This window comes from Lycium barbarum, chromosome 7 (assembly GCF_019175385.1).
Source record: "Lycium barbarum isolate Lr01 chromosome 7, ASM1917538v2, whole genome shotgun sequence".
In the NCBI taxonomy this organism is placed as follows: Eukaryota; Viridiplantae; Streptophyta; class Magnoliopsida; order Solanales; family Solanaceae; genus Lycium; species Lycium barbarum.
Genome location: NC_083343.1, coordinates 49,415,791 through 49,423,855, shown reverse-complemented (window position 1 = coordinate 49,423,855; position 8,065 = coordinate 49,415,791).

Genomic DNA, 8,065 nt, shown 5'->3' with positions numbered 1-8,065 from the left:
AAATCATATCTGAGACTCGATAGAATAATCAAAACGAGCTATCACTCGAAAATCAAGACAATAGTCATATCAAGTACCTTTCGAATGCCACTATGGATTATATCAAAATAGAACTTCTGGAATCAAATACATGTATCAAGACATAATGAAATAGCTGGAAATCAAGAACATTGGCCATCCTAGTGGCTCTAAGAATAGGAACTTCTTCGGAATCATATACACGTCGTCTGTTTGTTTCATAAAGATCATGCCAAAAAGAAAGAAGGGTTAGCTTTACATACCTGTTATAGGTTAACCGTAGTCAAGTTCGCTTCGCCGCCCCTTTAGCCTATTCGATATGAAAGTAACGCTATCGTTAGTAAACTATACTTTCTAACATATAAATCTGCAACCCATCACTTATAGGAATCATTTGTTAATTCATACTTTCTTGGTTAGGACTTTCATTAGTTAAGAACTTAACCGAAATCGGGCAGCATTTCCCTTATATGACTCGCCTAACCCGAACTTCCAATTAACCTCCTGTTATAACTGTAATACCAACAACGACAGTAATAGAAATATTGATATCAAATCCTTGCAATCCAACCCATAAACAACTCAAACAATCCAATAACCTTTCTTAATCCTTTTCCAATCCAATCATTAACATTTAAGATCATACGCCAAACAGACCAACATACACTTCATATACGATGCGTTATACACTTCTTTCTTCCAAATTAAAAATCCACATCAACGAAAACAAGACAACAACACGAACAACAACATATGAACATAAGCCACACTTTTAATCTTTACAACTCAACAATTCCGTATAACAACCACAACTCCTAATATCAACGATTTCATGCAATTTCTTACTTCCAATTTAATCTAATCTAATTTTAATCTTTCCATTACAACACCATTAATCCAATTATACCATGAAATGAGAAGAACTTACCTTAATTTAATCGGAGCAAATTCTACACCCACTTGCACCAATTGCACCGCTTCTTCTTTCTCGATTCAATACTTTATGTCGTGCCTTCTTAAACGTATGAAATATCTTGAAATTTTAATAGAAAGAATTTTTTTTTTTAAAAAAAGGACTACCATGGCCGAACCTTGGCAGCCATGGCTATGTGTTTCCCTTAGCTTTCAATTGTTAAGTTTGCAAATGAAATTACATGGCAAGATTAGTCACAATGTAGCTATATATATTTTGCCCATGTATAGGACACGTACCCCCCCCCCCCCCATAGTGAATCATCCACTTATTTTACTTAATAATTATTTTGTTTTGATTATTTTATTCTATTTATTATAATTTTAATTTTTTTTAAAATCGGTGGGGTCCACTTGATGTCTAATTAGCTAACTTAATTAATCACAATTAATAACTAATCCCCACTTAATAATCTAATCATAGACAATTAGTCCCTAATCTCCAATAATATTTCTATACTAATTGAAATTTATAAACAAATTGTGCACTAATTAAAATCGAGAATTAAAGGCACTTATTCTATATCCCAAAATAATCCCGTCCTTAACTTATGTCGTTTAGCTTACGAATAGTTCGACGTATAAACATTCGGGATATAACACTATGTTAAGGATTCCTTAGTTACTGTCAGCTATCGTACTCTTTTCCCTCACTCGAGGACGAGCGATTGTTTAATTTGTATCTGATGTAATGACCCGTTTGGTTGTTACGGTACTTTTGACCTTGTTGAGTTTTCCCCAAGCTTTGTTAGCATATATTTGAATTTCGGGGACGGGTGGTACGAATTTCGAGGCCATCGGATGAGTATTAGATAGATTATTGTGAAAATAAGCTTTAAAGTAAAAAATATTTGACTCAAAGTTGACTTTTGGATAAACGGTCTTTTTTTAGAAATTCATCGATTCTGAGAGGTTCAAATAGTCATTTGTAACTTGCGGGTATGTTCGGTTCGGTTCCCAATGCACTCGGGCGCATTTGGGGACTTGGGTTGGAACGTTCATCTTAGGCTTTTGGGGGTTGACTTGGTCAACGAGACCCCCGTTAGGAATTCCGAGGCCACGAGTGCGTTCGTAGCGTGTTTTTATGTACGTTTACATATCTGGTTTTTTTTTGTTTTAGGCCTCGGGTGATAGTCGAATTTTAGGTTGAGACTTGTGGATGTTGGGAAATTTCTGGTGTCTGGTGTACCGCTATGGAGGCACCAGAACCGCGGCAGCGGTACCGCCGTAGCGATGGCCCTGCCACTATAGTGGCATAGTGTATTTAGGGGTGACTGCCATAGCGGCCTCATGATCGCCGCAGCGGGTGACGAGGCAGTCTAGTATTTAATGGGATGATAAAACTCTTAAGTGCCTCATTCATTTCCATTCGGTTCTAAGCTTCTAGGAGGGCATTTCAAGAGACTTTGGGGTGATTCTTCATAGTGGTAAGTCCATCTATCCTCATTCTTCATTTATGATTTATAATCCACCTTAGAAACTCACTAATCCATGCTAGAGTCTTCCAATAACATGAGTATTTTTTCTCTTTTCTTTCTCATGACAACTGTTGACCTTGGTGGGGACCTACCTCCCCCAGCACCACCCGACCCAATGACAGCAATGAAAATTGTAGCCATTAGAAACAGTACGAACCCACCAGCAACCAATGAAACAACAACACATCAGCATATCCTTACCGATCCTAACCACTAGAACTACCAGCTCTCCGCGGACTTAACTGAAACTAGCAAAATCCCTTCCCAATCCCAATTGCAAAACCAACCTGAACGTTTGAACAACCAAAAACGAAACCAAACCTAGCCAACAATGAAGATCTCCTCTAATTTTGATAAGCATATACAAAAAGAAGTGAAGCCAAAGGAGGTGGAAACAATTATTTCTTTTAGTGAAAATTCTGATAGCTCTAAGTTTAGGGAATATTTGTCACACCAGAATCCTATCCAAGTTGCTCAACCTAGCAAGACCAATATAGACCGTAAAGCTCATACGAACAACAATAACAGAAGAAAAGAGGTGATAGTCTCTAAGCCATCGTTCACAGCTGCAGTTCAAACCAATTTATCGCAAGAAGACACTGATAACTCAGTTGAGATAAGGCATGGTACTTACCTCGATAAGCCGACTGCTTATTTCAATGCACAAGATTTATTTGTCAAGTTAGCAAAAGTGTGCAAAAGAACTGTTGTAGGAAAATTTTATAGAGGAAAACCTACTATGGATGAGCTGAGGAAACAATTTGATAGTCCGTTTCATTTGAAAGGGACTGTTAAAATAGCATTTGTTGATTTCCAAACTGTTTACTTAGATTTCAATAATGACACTGATTTCTGACATATATACTTCAAACCTTATATTCACATAGGAGAGTATCCTATGAAATTACTAAAGTGGACACCTGATTTCAAACCATGTACAAAAACTACTATAGTTCCGGTCTAGATCCTCATGCACAAGCTTCCTTGGCACTTATTCAGGTGGGATATCCTTTCTAGAATGCTAGAATCAGTTGGGTTGGCTATTGCACCAGATCAAGCTACCTACTCCAAATCTAAGGGTAATGTAACTAAGGTTAAGATGGAAATTATGTTGGCTAAACCTAAGCAAGATCAAATATGGTTAGGATTCAACAGACCTGAAGAAGGGGAAGATGGCATGTGGTTTGACATTGAGTACAAAAATGCCCTAGGCTATTGCCTTTACAGTAAAAGCCAAGGGCATGAAAAAGTTATTTGCAAAACCAAAGTAGCACATGCCCTGGCTAAAGAAAGAAAAGAGGAAGAGGCTCAGAAGAAAGATAGCAAATCTGAATCAAAAATGGATGAAGATGGTTTCACTACGGTCAATAGAAGGGGAAGCAAGAGACAAGGAAACTACCAGTATAATCAACAAGAAGGAACTGTCAAGAGGGCTGAAAATGTGCCAAATAAAGAGATTAACAACAAAAATGACAATGTGCAAGACAATAAAGCCTAACAAAACTAGTGGAACAGCAAAAGCCAACCGAAATCTTAACACTGAGAATTTTAATAGGGGAGCAGGTCAGCAAGACAAAAGAAAAACCAAGGCAAGATCAGTGGATATTCAGCAACCTACAACGAAGAAGGAGAACTACAAAAAATAGGCTACTACCACCAAAACCAACAATAACATACATAACATGGCAAAGGAGGCTAAAGAACATTACAAAGCACAACCCAATGCCCTATTGTACTATGGTCAGACCAAAAAGACAAATGACCAAAATAAGTAGAAAGATGACAAAACAAAAGAAAGAAGGGACAGGAAAAGAGAGAACTAAAGGCAGGATGCTGCATGACAGAAACATATGGATAAGGAGTAGAAGAAACAAGACAACAAGAAAAATGAGTCCACCACAAAACAAAGGCATAGTCAACACCAACAAAATCTAACAACCCCTAACAATAAGGAGTTAAATGGGGACCAAGCAGAGTAAATACTTCAAGATGAGCCAATTCATCCAGAGGAGATCATTCCCAACCAAAACAGAATCCAAAACAACAAGAAACTCAATCAAGATCCCAAGCAGGACAATAACACAGTGACCTTAGAGAAAAACATGAAGAAACCGATCATCACAACTGCAGATAGAGAACCAAACATCAAAGGCAACAACTCCTCAGACGATGAAAAAAATGTCACTGATAGTAATTATGAACTAGATAACTCTAAGCAGGAAGAAGAAGAGGGTATTTCAAGCGATACTCTGGAAGAGGATAAATATGAGAGCATAGAAGAAGATCCCCTCAGTGATGGTGGGGACAAACTGGTAGAAGCCTTTAATGGACCTCAGGTCATAGATCTAAAAATATCTTAGGCCTTTGGAGAAATAACTGATAGAACAAACTTCTCCCCAAGAGGGTCCTTTTTAACTATAGAAAGAGGAAGCTATAGAGGCAAAGGAGGACGAACAGGGAAGAACAATACCACTGCTAACTATCAGCAGTCACAAAAGCAATTCAAGTTTGATTTCCATGATTAAGTATCTGTGCTGGAATAGTAAGGGCATAAAAAGCTCGTTATAAAGACTAAAAAACTTGGTAAAAAATCACAATATCAAAATTTTCTTTATTCAAGAATCTATGTGCAAAAGGGGCAAGCTGGATAAATTTAGGAGATGACTGGGATTTCACTATGCTTATTATAATAACAATAACAAAATTTGGATTTTTGCTGTTGAAGAATCTAAATGTTCAGTATTTATGGATGGAGAAAAACAGTTGTCTTTCTCCATAGAAGTGAATGATGACATTATCATGACATCTGTCTATGCTCACTGCAAGACAAATTTGAGGGAGCCTTTATGGGATGAGTTGAGACATCTCTTATCAATGCATACTAAACCATGGATTGTGGTAGGTGACTTCAACTGTATTACTGATCCCAGCGATAAAAGAGGGGGTAATCCACATAGAATGGAGAAAGGTTTCCCTTTGATTGAGTGTATTAATGAGTGTGTGATAAATGACCTGGGATCCACTTCTTTTATACATACATGGTGTAATCATAAAGTACCAACATACAAAATATGGAAGAGGCTTGATAGGGCTATGGGTAATCAAAACTGGTTGACAAGCTTTTAAGACAATATATTCACATTTAGCCAGAACAGGTTCTAACCATGCATCACTCCTTATTGAAGCAAAAGGAACCAATACACATCCTCCAAAATACTTCAAGTTTTTAAATCTCTTGGTTGACCTACCAGATTTTAAAGACATTGTCCAACAAGCTTGGGATGAGCAGGTGGAAGGATCTCCTATGTGGAAATTTCACTTGTAGTTGAAAGCTACTTGTAAAAGACTATCTTGGTGGTAAGAATACTTCGGGGGATATATTTGAAGTGTTACACCTCTCGTTTTCATGGTAGGAAAACTTACGGCTACCTAGTCGAGTGTACCTTGGAATGGAGTCTGAACCCGAGATTTGTGATTCCACATATTTTACCCCGTGGATGGAAGTTCTAGCAGGTGACCTCTGTGTTTTGCAGGGTTATACGTGGAACGAACCAAAATGACGCAACAGACTGAATAAAAAAAATTGCAAGCACTAGTCACCATCGACGAGCCGTCGATTAGGTCATCAATATAACTCTGAGATTTTTGAGTTGCAGAAGAAATTCGACGGGTCAGGTCGACGGTCCGTCAACCCGACCGTCGAACCAGACATCTGGAACCTTCTGATTCCAGGTATAAATATGTGAGACCACGACTTATTTATCATTTTTCCTCAATATCAGACTATAGAAACCCTTGAAAATTTGTTCCCAACATATTTCTTTAAATTAGTGAAGATTAAGGTAAAATCTGAGCCCGTAAGCCCGAGCTAGTGAAGGAAAAATATTATTTCTAGGGTTTAATCAAATCAAGAAGCTTGGGAAGTGGAGTTGAAATTGGGCTTTGAGATTCTAGACTCTTCAATGTATGTGAATAATGTTTATCTTTTTATTTAAGTTAAATATCGAGAGTTTTAGTGATTATAAGCAAAAAGAAATATACTTACAGACGTGATAAATTGAATAGAGACCAAGATGAGATTAAGAGTTGTTTTGAATGAGGATTTGGGATGGATTAGATTATATTTTGCTATGTAAGAGCAGATAATGTTGTTGTTGATGTTGTTATTGATGTTGGATTGAGTTGGAAGTTAAGGGAAATATTGCCCACCATTTAATATGGTCTTATTACACTCAATAAGATTATCAAATCAAGTGAGAAGCCTAATTATGGTTTGTGTTATCCCAATTGTAGACTTACGAGTTCAAGAGGAAGAAATCGAGCGAATTGACATGCTTAAAGGTATGTAAGGCAGGCATGATTCTTATGACATGACTTCCTTTATTATTCTATGACCTTCTTACATTCCGAAAACTATGATTCCGTGTTTTGTAACACCCCGTAAACATGAACTAGGTGTGAATATGTAAACATCTAGTGTTAAGATGATATTATATCTATATGAATCCATTCTTGATGAATTCAGGTGGAAGATGGTCGTTTTGATGTCAAACCAACAATTGAAGCTCTTAAGGGCTCTTAAATTCGCCTAAGTTTTGGTAGGTCCATTTTATGGGCGATTTTCATGAAAATGTGTTATGAATTTGGAAAAACTTCCTCGATGAAAGTTGTAGATCATTGGAATAGCTTTCCCACGGTAGGTCACCCAGCCCGATAAAAGTTATGTACAAAAATTTTTGTCCGTTTTACTGAAGGGCACAAATGCTAGAGATTTCGCCTAAAGTACTCCCAGAAAGTACGAGACATCCTTTTAGGACGTACTTCTTCAGTGCATAAGGACAATTATTTTTACACTTGTGACCTCCTAGGTTGTCATTTATCACACACAATACCCCAATAATCATAATGTCATATAAAGAATCAATCATGTCAACCAATAACTATTCTAAGTATGCATTTTTCAAATTTTCGAGGGGTAAAAAATTTCCAACAAACCATAACACATGCCAGCAGTTACAAAGTAAGACCAAATAAGTCAAAATTACTCTACTCAACCTAAGAAACCTCCTAAACATGCCAGTTTCAACAAAATAAAACCCCCCTCAGGAAAAGAACTCTAGCAAAGAAAAGCCGAGGGGGTTCCTAAACACATATTTACACTACACTACTATCAAATAGTACCACCCCCAACTAAAGAATCAACCACTGTCTCAGTGCTTCACTTATAAGAACGAGGGAAAGAGGTGGTACCTTGGCGCCCTTGGTGCTGTACGAAACTCACGACTGGCCAGCTATATCCGGCGGTTGACTCGTGGAATCTCCTGGTTGGCGTCGCGGCTCAACTAACGACTGAAAAATCGCCTGTTGCATTTTCTTCTTCTCTATATTCTTTAATCTCTTGGCAAACTCCCTTGGGTCCTCAGATGGCTCACGGACCCTCTTCCCTTTATCGCGAACAAAGGGTTCGGCATCCTCCGCCTCCTCCTTAGAATCCATCAGATCCAGCACCTTAAACATATTAGGCAAAATGGTAAATGGTGCTAGCACTGGTGCGGCTACCATGCCTTGCACTTTGAGTGCCTCAAGCTCCTTCTTTA